Source organism: Geospiza fortis, unplaced genomic scaffold, assembly GCF_000277835.1.
Source record: "Geospiza fortis unplaced genomic scaffold, GeoFor_1.0 scaffold41, whole genome shotgun sequence".
NCBI classification, from domain to species: Eukaryota; Metazoa; Chordata; class Aves; order Passeriformes; family Thraupidae; genus Geospiza; species Geospiza fortis.
In genome coordinates, this window is record NW_005054299.1 from 13,806 (window position 1) to 26,211 (window position 12,406).

The 12,406-nt window shown below is 43.6% G+C and overlaps 1 non-coding gene across 1 annotated transcript; it reads right to left on the reverse strand.

The window, feature by feature from the left end:
- Window positions 1-67: 67 nt before the first annotated feature.
- Window positions 68-140, reverse strand: TRNAT-UGU. Its single transcript has one exon. It is a non-coding gene; the product is annotated as a tRNA-Thr (tRNA).
- Between the last annotated feature and the right edge of the window lie 12,266 nt (window positions 141-12,406).

Here is a 12,406-nt window from a genome sequence, read left to right on the forward strand (position 1 = left end):
CGAAACCCCCCAGCTCGGTTAGGGGAGAAACAATAAAGAACGAGAAAACAACCACGAAAACCTCCAGAGGCCCCAGCGAGGATCGAACTCGCGACCCCTGGTTTACAAGACCAGTGCTCTAACCACTGAGCTATGGAGCCACACGGTCGTCGTTCCTCTGCCAACAATTTCTGTCGCTCTACGAGGCAGCCTCCCCGCGCGGTTCTGGAGGGTCCTTTCCCTCCGCCAGGGCTGGGCCCGGGGCTGTCCCTTGGAGCCGTCTGTGGGCGCCGTACCTGCGACACCCCCGGGCCGTGAGCTGGGCCTCTGGAGGTCCTCCGGGGAAAAGCTGCCCTTGGCGGGGGAGGGAATCCAGCTCCCCCCCACCCCTCGGCGTTACCCGAGGGTAGCAGGAGGCCTTTCCCGTGTTGATGAGGGGGCGGGCGCACCTACCGCGGATTGAGGGGCGGACGTGCCTTGGAGAGGGGATCGGCGGCACAGGGGAGAATTGCTCCCGCTTCTCCCGGGCATCCCCCACGCTGAGAGGGAGGGAGCAGCCGCTGCCTGAGTCAAGGTTTTGGGAGGTAAGACTGCTCAACACCTGGTTTTGTGCGGAGTGGGGAGACAGTCACTTTAAGCAGATAGCTCCGTGTTGTACTTCTCCTCAGCTTTTGTGAAATCACTGTTGCACAAAAACTGGTTTAACTCTCGCAGATAAACCACACGTCTCGTTTGACTGGGGTATGAACCCGACAGCAAGACAGGAAGTGTGGAGCCTTCATTTTTTGATTTTTACTATGGAAGTTTGAAGGCATTTGAGGATTTTTCTCCTTTTCTTTGCATGAAAGAACCAATCTGTCACATGGTCCATGAAAGCTTAGGTGAAGGTGAGAAGGTGGGCTGTGCAAAGGAAGCGGAGAGACTGCGGAGTTACAAATCCAGCAGCTCTGCTGTACACCAGTCATGTTCTAGAAAAGCAGACATGATTTGCTGGGTGCAAGCCTCAAGCTGTGTGTGACCAAAAGTAGAGTTCCTTGAAATGAGAATAGACAGAAAAAGCTGCATTAAGGAGCTAAAGACCTTTCATCCATCCTACACTCCACAAATCATGAACTAGGTCAATTTCCTAATTTTTTTTTCCCTTGAGTTTTATTTCCCCTTCTCTTTAGACATGGATATGATCTCTGTGGACAAAACTAGATCAGTTCTGGTGAACTCTGTCTTGTTGTTTATATTAGGCACTAAAATTACTTTGAAATATCTGCTTTTGACCTCTAATGCGGCAGCTGATAAATTCATGAAGTTTCACATTTCTTTGGATGCTGTTTTTCCCCTTTCCTTTGAAGACAGTGACTCTTTAGAGGGACTATAGCTCTTCCAAAGAGGGCTAAAATGTCTGTAGTGAGTGTTCTGCTAATGCCTTAGGGAACTGGAGTATAAGCATAGATTGTTTTATAATCTTCAAGTAGGCAGGAGTAGAACTGTCTTACACTTTTCATGCTATAAAACAAGCCTACCTTCATCAGCCTAACACAGCTGAGCAGCAGGGTAAGATGTATTCTGAGAGAAGAACAGTGTTGAAATAAGTTTTCTTTGATAACATGGCTACCTGCCACTACTGGGCTTTTAAACTTAGGTGCAAATCTGTAACTGTTGTGATTGCCCTGCTTCCAGATGCCTTTTGCTGCCGGCTGAGAGCTCCCTACAAGGTGGGCTGCACTTCAAGGGCTGTGTCAGAGTGTTTCTTAGTCAGACAGCCTGGGCGGGATCCAGGAGGTGTGGTGGTGGTACTATGCTATCAGTAAGCCCCTTGGCTTCTCTTTGTAATGAAAATGAGGAAATGAGACACTTCTGGGATGTAATTCATCCCACCTGAAGGTAAACCTCTACAAAAAGTTAGCCGAGTCCTGGTCTAGAGGTACCTGTTCCTCAGCTGGCTGTGAAGGGAGTCGATGCAGCCTTCACAGGAACTTCCCCAGCCTCAGTTATAAATTGTTAATTTAGTGGAAATACCGCAGCAGGTTGTTTCTTCCAATTTTTAAAATCTTGTTTTAGCTCATGTCTTATATCCAGTGTTTCAAAGTGGATAATTCCTGTGGAATATGAAAAGCAATTATTTTTCTAAGGCTTGATTGGGTCAAAACTGCAGAACTATATCTAAAGAAGACTCTATGATTCTTTCTGCAGCTAGACCCACACACATGTGAGAATTAAGCATTTAAGCAATAAAATGCCTGTCTAGTCTGCTGTTCATGACTGTTGAAAGCCACTAGGTGGAACCTAAGGACTGCATAAAAAGATTAAGAAAATAATTTTAACAGACTTTAAATGCTGAAAAGAGTGACTTTTTACCGTGCAGGTTTTTAAGAAAGATCTGTAGGATGACTGACCTTTAAAGGTGTGCCAGACATCTAAAGATGCACATTTATATATACTCTCTAAAATTTCTTCTCTAGGCCCAGACCGAGCACCAAGCTAGAAAATAGGGTGGTTAAGTGTAAGAATAGGTGTGGTCACTGGACAAGTCAGTGTTTAATTAAACCTGTGTTAACCCGCAGATGTCACCTGTGCTGCTGTGAGTTTTTGCCGGTCTCGTTAAATTCAGTAAACTAATCCCAAGCACATTCCATGATTTTACTGCCATATCTTTCATTCAGGGGAAACTAAAGCAATGACTCTTCAGACAGCTAGTCCAAGGAAATTAATGGAAATCCTTGGAAATTCTCTTGCACTGCTGTAGTCCCTTTTACTAACTCCTTTGCCTCGATTATCACCCAGTTCCCTGCTGTGTTCAGTTTCACTGGTGTTTCACAGGGTTCGGTTCTTTGCTGCACAAAGCAGCTTTAGGCTGCAATAGTGTAAAATAAATAGCAGCCAATGTTTCCTCTGCAGACCTGGTGTGCCTCCTAACAGGTTGTCAGGCTTGCCCACCTTTGTCCTCCACACATCTGTGTCCTGAGGGAAGGTTGGTGCACCTGGGATTATCTCAGCCAGATCAGCAAAACTGGCATGCTTGCGTTTCCTTTTTAACCCCTGTGAGAAAGGAATTGCAGCACAGCTTCAGTCTTCATGTAAAATGGAACATTCTGTGGGTTTTAATTGTTTAACAGGTTCAGCATGGTTGGTTTTCTTCCTTAAAGAAACTGCAGTAACCTAAAGATGTCTGAGTTTAATGCAATTCATTTTAGTTGGCAAGTGCTGGTGGATTACTTTGTCTTGTGCAAATACAAGGGTTTTTTGAATAAAATATTGTCAAAATCACAGAATTGGGTAGCTTTTGGAGGCAGTCCATGGGGTATTTTAGGCATGTAATAATCTCAACATTTGGTTGAAGCCTGCCTTGTTTTCTGAATGTGAGCCTTTCCAAATCTTGTTTGACTGAAATGTGCCTCAGGAGGTATCATGTGGTTTTGCTGTTTTGGCCCAATCAAGCCTTAGAAAAATCATTGCTTTTCACATTATACAGGAATGATCCACTTGTCTTTGAAGCATGAGATACAAAACATGAGTTAGAATGAGATTTTTAAAACAGAAGAAACAACTTGCTGTAGTATTTCCACTAACAATTACAATGTATGACAGAGGCTGGGGAAGTTGCTGTGAAGGTTCTTTCCAGGTTTTAGTTTGTGCATGGCTTGCACTCCTACTCCAAAGCAGCATGAGAGAATCTGGTGTGCACCCTTCCTCTTTCCTGAAACTCTGCTTTCCATGGGAAAGAAGTTCAAACACGCAACAGATACAGTGCCCTTCCAAAAGTAGTTTGACAGGCTCAATGCTCTTTTTGGACAAACATGCATTACGACGTACAAAAAAAACCTTGCCTTTTTAACAGCATTTTTTGTGGCTTTGAAGAGAGAAAGGGATTGATGTTTCTGTGGAAATTTAGTTTGTTTTGTTCCTCAAAAAGGTGACAGAGCAGACAAGGGAATGTAGAGGCAATCAGAATCCCCTCATCTCTATTTGCTCGTAGCTCTGTTCATGTAATGGGTGTCCATTCATGGGGTTCATGTTGTGGTGTCCATTGCTGGTATTTGAGCATCAGTAGTTTTCTGTGGAGTAGCATCATGATTCCCAGGTCTTATTCCAGGGTAGCAGTTCTGTCTCTGCCTCATTGTCCTCTCCAGCTGTGTTTTTTCTTAATGCAAGGGATCCAAACAGAAGAGATGTTGTCTTCAAATGCTTTATGATTTGATCTTCCTGGAACTAGAAAGGAGTAATTGAATTTTCTTTGCTTCAGGGTTATTATTTCTCTGATCCAGACCAGATTTGAAGCTATTTATTATAACAACTTCACATACTCTATCCAGTGGCACTTAGCTGCCACACTGCACCCAGTGGTGGAGGTGGCAAAGCAATCTATTACAGGGAAAAGGGTGTGGAAAGTTTGATAGGAAGCAGCTTTTCATCAAATAAGATAAAATAAAAATATAAATTACTCAGCAAAGTAGTGAAAGAGCAAAGTATATTTTATTCTAGTTTTAGAAAAAGAAAAGTCTTGTATTTGAAATAGAAAGATGCATAGTTTTGTTTTATTTAAAGGGGAAGATAAAAGCAGGAAATAGCTGACCCAGAGCTGTGCATATGCTGATCAGTCTGTCACTATACGTGTATTTATGTCTGAATATTATGCGTATATACACATGTAAACATGTTTGTGCTGCTGGGCAGAGTGTAAACAGTTGTCCCCCTCTGGACATCACAGCCTGAAGGTCTCTGCTCAACTGTTGGTTTCCAAAAAGTGCAGGAATGTAAGGACCATCCCCGAGGCTGTAAATCCTCTCAGATTTGTCTAAAGTCACCTGGCAGATTTGAAGGGTACTTGGGAGAGGGGTTGGCAACCAGGGTGGTTCCATGAACCCCCTTTCCAGAGAAAATGTACTGATCACATTTCCCAAGGAAGATTTTAAATTCTTTTGGAAAGCAGATTCAGGAATGCATAAGGCAGAGGAACCAGGAGATCCAGTATCCTCATCCTTACTCCAGTATGGATTCTGCTACTTAACTCTGTGCCCACTCTCACAGCCTCCCAGAGGGATGGTAGGATGTTTGTTGGTAGCACAAATGCAAAGTCCTATTATCATTAGTGTAAGAACAAACTTGCAATATTTCAAGTGGGCTGTAATGGAATACAAATGTAGCAACAGGATGTCTCAAAATAAAACTTTTTGGGATGGTTTCTCCCAAGGAGCTGTAAAGCTATAGGTACTGAGTTCCTTTTGCAGTTCAGTGGGCAGTAGGGAACTGGCAATGTGTCCCATGTGTCCCAGCACAGTCAGCATTGCTGTGGATGGGAAGCCATTGTCTCAGCCAAGGCCTGTTTGCAAGGGTTTGGATATTTGGCTCCACTGAGGATGCAGTCACCCAGGTGAGACACAAATGTGTCTGCTCTGGGCTTCTGTTACTGGGAAAGGCAAAAGAAAAGACCTGTCACCACTGTCACACATTAGGCACCTTCCTCAAGTGCTCACCTTCCCTTTCCTGTGAAACACATCTGAGTTCCAAAGGCAGACAGTTCCTATGCCAATCAAGAAAGAAATTGGGATTTTTTCTGAAGCTCTCTTAAGGTAGATGGAGGAAAGATGCTTGTATAATAAATATTACATAAACTGTGAAAAGCCAACTGTTGCTTAAGTGCTGGACAAGATAACTGGAGCTGGGTGATTTGTGACTCCTGGAAAAAGCAAATGAGCTGAAAATGTGGTTTTATTCCCAGCTCTGTTCCTGATTTTGCCATATGTTTGCTGCTAGAGACAGCAGTTTGTGGGTTAGAGTTGCACAAGTGTCTGTGTGTTATTCTCCTGTGCAGTCAGTTCAGAATATCCTGCCCTATTTTCAAGTGCCTGGGAAGAGCCACGCCCTGAGCTCCAGGTGTTCAGAGAGTTGCTCTCACCACCCTGAGATGGGCAGCTGGAGAAATAACTGGAGACCAAGTGTTTAATCTCCCTGGTAGGGTTGGACACCAAATAGGAATGGGAATAGCTTCCCTTCTCTGTTTTTAGGGTTAAAACAGGCCTGGATGTACTTGCAGGCCCTGTCTCCATACAGGCCTGTCAGTGGTTCTGTGGACAAGATTTGATGCGCAGTAGCTCTGCCCTTCTCTCCCAGGAGAACACATTCATCTTCCTGCTTACTGGGCTAGACCAACATGTGCCACGGAACAAACTGAATAGAAAAAATGTGATTCTGCTCCCAGCCTTATTCTAGTAATTTGTAGAAGCCCCTCCTCCCAAGGTTGCTATTGTGAAGCTTTTCTGAGCACAGTTTAGAAACGTTTTGGAGGCCAGCTTTTGAGTGATCAGCTCCTCTTTGATACTATTTCCAGTAGCCTCCCATTGAGCATGGAAAATTTCTCCTCCTTGAGTTTTAGGCAGTATTACTCTTTCAAAGTATGCTTTGGCTGACAAAGTATTGTCAGGTTTTCAAAGTGGTAACTTGAGTGTTTCCAAGTCCCTGAAGGGGACTTCTGAAGGACCAAATTGTCTGCAGACCCTTGAACATCCTTTCTTCTGAGTAACCTTGGACCCACAGTTCAGCTTTGTGACTGGGTTTGTGTCTCTTTTGTAATTTTTCCTGGTTTTGATTGGTTTGGAAATCCTAAGGGTACAGCCTTCCTGAGGGTAGTGCCTGTTTTCTTTGGTTTTCCCAAATTTAACACATGACACAGTGCTGAAAATGAATGAGAAGGGAATGACTAAAAATGTTTTGAATCTTGAGGATTTGTATTAAGCTTTGTGTAAAGCAGTTGGTTTGAGGTTTGTCTCTGCTAAATTAGCTCACTATATAGTAGGGCACTTCTATCTATCACTGAGGTCCCAGTGCAGGCTCAGGCAGGTGATCCCACATCCTTCAGTGCAGGCATCCAGTCTGCACTCTGATGGCTTTGACAAATCCCCTCAAGCAAAATTGTCACGGTGACTCCATGATCTAATGTGTCCAAAAGCATTAAAAGCTCCACTGGGAATCTCAGAGGGGACTGATGTGATTAAATCGCATCTGCATGGGAGGATAAACTGTTCTTGAGTGTAATTAATAAATTGGAATGTTGGTCTGCTGTAATCAGGGAGCCTCTCCATAGGGCATCAATATCAGCAACTACTCTTCATACATGACAGGTCTGTTTCAAAGCTTATACATGCCTGATAATCCTTCTCCTAACTAAACTTTAATTGCAGGATGCCTCAACCTGCCAGAGAGTAAAGAAGGGAGCTTAAGCATCTTAATTCACTTAGGTGACTAGGTGACTGATTCATTAATGCTCCTAGAGTTAGGCTTGTCCTGATCTGCTTTGCCATTATGTGAGTGTCCTACCTACAGAGGACCCAGCTCTGGTGACCTTTCTACTAGTGCAACCTTAGGCAAAAACTTACTGAAAATTGCACTTACGTTTTGCTTAATTTTGGCTTTTCTTTTGGTGGAAGCAATTCCAGCAGTAGGATAAATCAGGCCAGTGGTGGATTGCTGCTTTTCTGTAATAAAAAAACAGAAACAAACAAACCAACCAAAAACCAACTAATTGATTTTGCATTTAGTTTTACAGTTAAAGCAGAGTTGCTTCAAGGTTGAAGCCACTAGTGCCCATTAATATGCTCCAGGAGATTATGCCTGGGAAATTTCTCTTTCAGACAGTTCTGGAAAATATAAATGTTCATATCTTCAAGTAAACAAAAAGTCATCCATCCCTATTTATGGTAAATTATTAAGTACATATGAAGGATAAACACTAAGAAAAGACATGCTTTTAGAGACTGACTCAGCTATTGTAGTTTTATAGAACAAGTGCATGAAACTTGTTTGGATTCTTCTCAGAATAAATACATGCATTTTTAGAGTCCTCAGGAGAACAGAAAAAGAAGCAGCAGTAATGCAGAAGCACTGGTTTAATCTCCAGTCCACCAGCTACTTCTGCACTAGTGTGGTGTGCATGTGGTCAGTCTTAAATCATTCTTATGGCTCACATAATTATATTTAACATTTGGAGTCCTTGGACATGTTTATGAAACAAGACTTGAGAGACCTACTTAACATTTAGCACTCAAAGTTGAAGAGGAAAGGCAAAGAAGTGTGGGTTTGCTGGTACCCAGCCCCTTAGACATATCCTTGTGCTGAGAATTCTTTGTAAAAAACAATTCTTGCTATATATTGTGGGATGTCTAGAAAATAGATAGTAATAAATACATCATTTTATGTGGAAGATGGGTAATTCAGTGCCTAAGAACGTGAACTGGAAGATAAATCAATGCAAAAAGATTTTCTGTTCTTTGGTGTTCATTGGCCCTTTTTCTTTCCCCAGTGAATGTTTCTCAGCAGTCCCAGCAAAGGGATGTTTTTACAAATATCTTGCTAAAATACTCAGACCTAGCTGTGTTTCCTCATGAGAATAGAGAGGTGCAGAGAGGATGGTGCATCGTTGCTGCTCACGTTTAAGGCAGCAAGTAGCAAATCAAGGCACTTTCAAGACTAAATTGTTGTTTGTAGCAGGACAAATGGTCACTTCTAAATCACTCTGACATGCCTAGTGAGAAGTAAAGCACAGTGTTGCCTCCTCTGAACTCCTGAATTTACTGTGATATTTGTACAACATGAATCTCACTTTAAGCTAGTCTCTAGTTGCCTCTTCCATTTTCATTTTACTTTTGCTTGCCCTGCAATGACCCCCTTTAGACTGCTAATTCTATAAATCTTGGTCACAAAGGGTCACTGGGCTGGGGAGAAGAGACAAAAATCTGTGAACAAAAAGAAGTCTAATATGCTTTCTCCACTAGCTGCTGTGTCAGAGGTAGGTTTGCTTGTTCCAGCCTGATTAAGCTAGTGCAGATGTCACTGCTAAATGCACAAACTAAATACAGTCTAGTAGAGGTTTGCAATTAGTTTGTTTACAGAAGCATTTACAGGAACAGTTTGGTTCAGCTAGAGCTGATCAATCAGACTTCAGCTGAAGAAACCCCAGAGAAACTTTTTCTTTCCACCTGACCTGCTGGGGGACAGATTAGAAAATACTGATAACACCAGCAGCTATTTGCTGCTGCCATGTGTGTTTAATGTCCTTCATGCCTGTTTGGGTGAAACAGGGAGAGACTGCTTTTTCCAGCTTAGTTGTAATGCTGCTTCTTTTACAAATGCACCCTTGCCAAGAGAAAAAAACAACTGAAAGCCTAAAAGAATGGAAGATTATGTAGATGAAGATGTCAAAGCCTTTGGGCCCTGACCACAGCATTGTTTTGCTGAATTGGCAGAGCCTGAAACCCTTTGTCTCATACTTCTGACCTAGGGTTATTCCTTTAAATGCCTTCTCCGAGGTTATTTTCCCAGTTCCCATTTTAGCATCCCTCTAGTGGCGCAACTGAAGAAAGTTTAAAGCCTGTCTGCTCTTGAAGTGTTGCTTGCTAAAGGAGCAGAAGTGAGATCAATACTCATCCTGAGGATCAGCATGTTGTGGCCCAGCCAGGCTGGAATGATGTGTAGATGTTGTTGCTGGTGCGTGGTACCCAAATACAGCCTCAGAGGTGGGAGTAGTGTTTTCAGGAGTGCATGTTCCACATCCACCTCTTCAGTTTTATTTTGCTGATGGGCTCTGCCAGGTGCAAGGAGTCCTGGGTTCCTGGTATCACTCCTCACCAGCAGAAGGCAACAACACATTGTCCTTGAGGAAGCTTCTTCCTTAAGTGCTCCTTATGCTTCGATGTAGCTATCAGACTTTGGATGACTACTTGGTGTGACAGTGGCTGCCTTGCAAGTCCCTGTGGGTGTACCCTACATTCTGGGTGCCCATGACAGGCACAGGTGAAGGTACTTTGTCCTCTTGGCACCATGACAGGTTGAGCTTCACAAAACTCTTCTGGCTGATCGTGAGTTGAGCTGGTCCCTGTGGTTAGAGACAGAGTTAGTGGGACATCCAGCTGATGTACTTTGTGGACTATGAGCAATTTACATGAATTGCATAGCAGGTCAGAGAAGAAGTGAAGGACATGGAGTTTCTTACGTCTAGGGGCAAGCTGTGTACCCATGGTACATGCTGTAAAGCCCAGATCCTGCCTTATACCATGCTGATCTATGCTAGATGACAGCCTGAGCCTATAACAATCTAAACGAATGATTTTAAATGGCAATTTGAGCCATATAATACAGAACTGGACATTCTTTTGAGGTGCTTACATTTCAAAGTGCTTATGCTTAACATCCTTTTTGTCTGTCATAGCTGCTGCTGGATGGAAAAATAATTCGGTTTGTGGGATGCTATTTAATGAAAATAATTCCCTATGTCTGAATTTATAAGCTGTGATCAGTGCCTATATAAAACCTGTAGGTGATCCTATCAACAAAATCTTCATCAAGTGCTCCCTTCTGGTTTTCATTTTCACCTCAGAAGCACGGAGAAGAAAGTGAGACCTTTTCAGAGCTCTAATCTGGAATTGTCCAGTGAAATGATGAGATTTGAATTACACACTGAGGTTGAAATTGTCCTTCTGCAGGAAAAGGCCATCATCTGAAACTGTCATATTTATAAACTGGCATATATAAAACTGCACATTTGATAATTTGTCCAAAAACAAACAAGGAAGATGTCTTTGTCAGTCAGAATGTCCCACCTTGCAGATTTAGAGCAGGATGAAGTGATTTGCCAAGCCCCACACTACCCCATCCATCCAGAGGCCATGTCAGTCTTTCCTGTGTGTGTGCAATCCCACCTGCCTTTCTGTGTCAGGGCCAGGCAGCTGATGATGTACAGCATCACTGATCCACTGGGTCACATACAGATTGAAGCCCAGCATTAGCAGGCTGCCATCTGTCTCTGGAACAAAGACCATGGCACAATGCATGAAGACTTTATTTGCCTTTTACTATTTATCGTTGTTATCTGACTTTCATCAGTAGTTCTGCTGGATAATAGCAGTAGGAAAACATTATGGAAGTGTACCAGAAGACTTGATCTCAGAATTACCAGTTACACTACCTAATAGATAACGTCCTGGTAATACAGGCTGTTTATCAATGCATCTAGACAAGAACTTCTTTGAATAAAGTGCCTAGGGAGAGTGTTTTTGATGAGCTTGGAGAGAGAGGAAGTATATCAGGTTGAGAGTGAATCTGTAGCTGTGCAGAGGGTTTTTGACAGACATCACATGCGGGGTGAGATATTGACAGGTGGAGCAGAGGGAACTCCTGAACAATGTGTGGACAGGTCATGTGAGAAGATGACAAATATGTATTGGGGAAATTACAGAATGTGTCTCAAGCACTGCCAAGCTTTGTGCAACTGCCCGTGTAACACTAAAGAAAGCGCCAGCATCTATTGAACTCATTTACAAACAAGGTGCATGAAAACTGTGAATTTATGCTCCATGACAGCTCTAAAGAATAGAATCACATGCTCATGTATAAGGTCATAGAAGGTCACTTCTCACCCCCTTAAGCCTGTCAGCTGAGTGCATTGATGCTTCAAGGAGAAGCATGGAAAAGTCTTCTGGGAGCAGCCATCCTTCGGATGGCTCCTGCAGTTCTTGTGTCTGGTGCTGCATCTGCCAGCTCAAGTGATGTGGTGAATCTGAGCTGTAGGAAGTGGCAAGGAGCTCATGCTCTCCCCACTCTTTGGATGAGGCAGCTTGTAACTTGTTTTGAGCAGGAGCGGTTCCCAACTAGTTCCTGATTGATTGGGCTCACGTGCAGCAGGGAGGATAATTAATTGTTACTGTTACATCCCTACGCACTTGTCTTGCAATCCGCAGCAAGCCTGACATCCCAAAAACTCAAAGTTGTGTTGTTACCCTTCCAGCTTTCCGAGAGATATAAACTGGTCAGGTCCCTCTGAGTGCCACTGAGTCCCTCCGAGCGCCACTGAGGGAACCCCAGCCAGCCCCGAGACGGTGACCAGCGGGAGGAGGGGGCACTCTCCCTGACTGCCTGCAGCAGAGGAGACGCTGGAACAACGGCGGAAGACGAAGGGGCCGACTCTTAGCAGAGGTTAATCCAAGGTTTATTCTAGGAGTTCCGAGGAGCCCCTACACCTCAGAGGGCCTCCTGCTGAGAGCCCCGGGAGATGTGCCAAGGTTACATTTAAAGGGAGGTGGAAACCTAAAGTAGAAAACATTTTACTAACCAGTAAGTGACTCTAAGGGTTGGATACTGGGGGATGGACATTTAGGACAGTGTATGGAGAAACACTTGGGGGTTGACCCCTAGTCTCTGGCTAATCACTTGACGACGTGGACCAAAACTTCAAAACTTCTAGATGGAGGGGATGGGATGCTGAGTGATTGATAGAGAACCAGTGTGGGGATTTGGGAATGATCTCAGCAAAGGAAAGGGATTACACAGGTAAAGGGAGGGGGTACAATCTGGGGTAAACCATTTGGGAAAAATACAGGGATACAAAACCAAAACTATTACAAAGTATAAAAACACACTACAACAATAAACCAAGATATTTAAG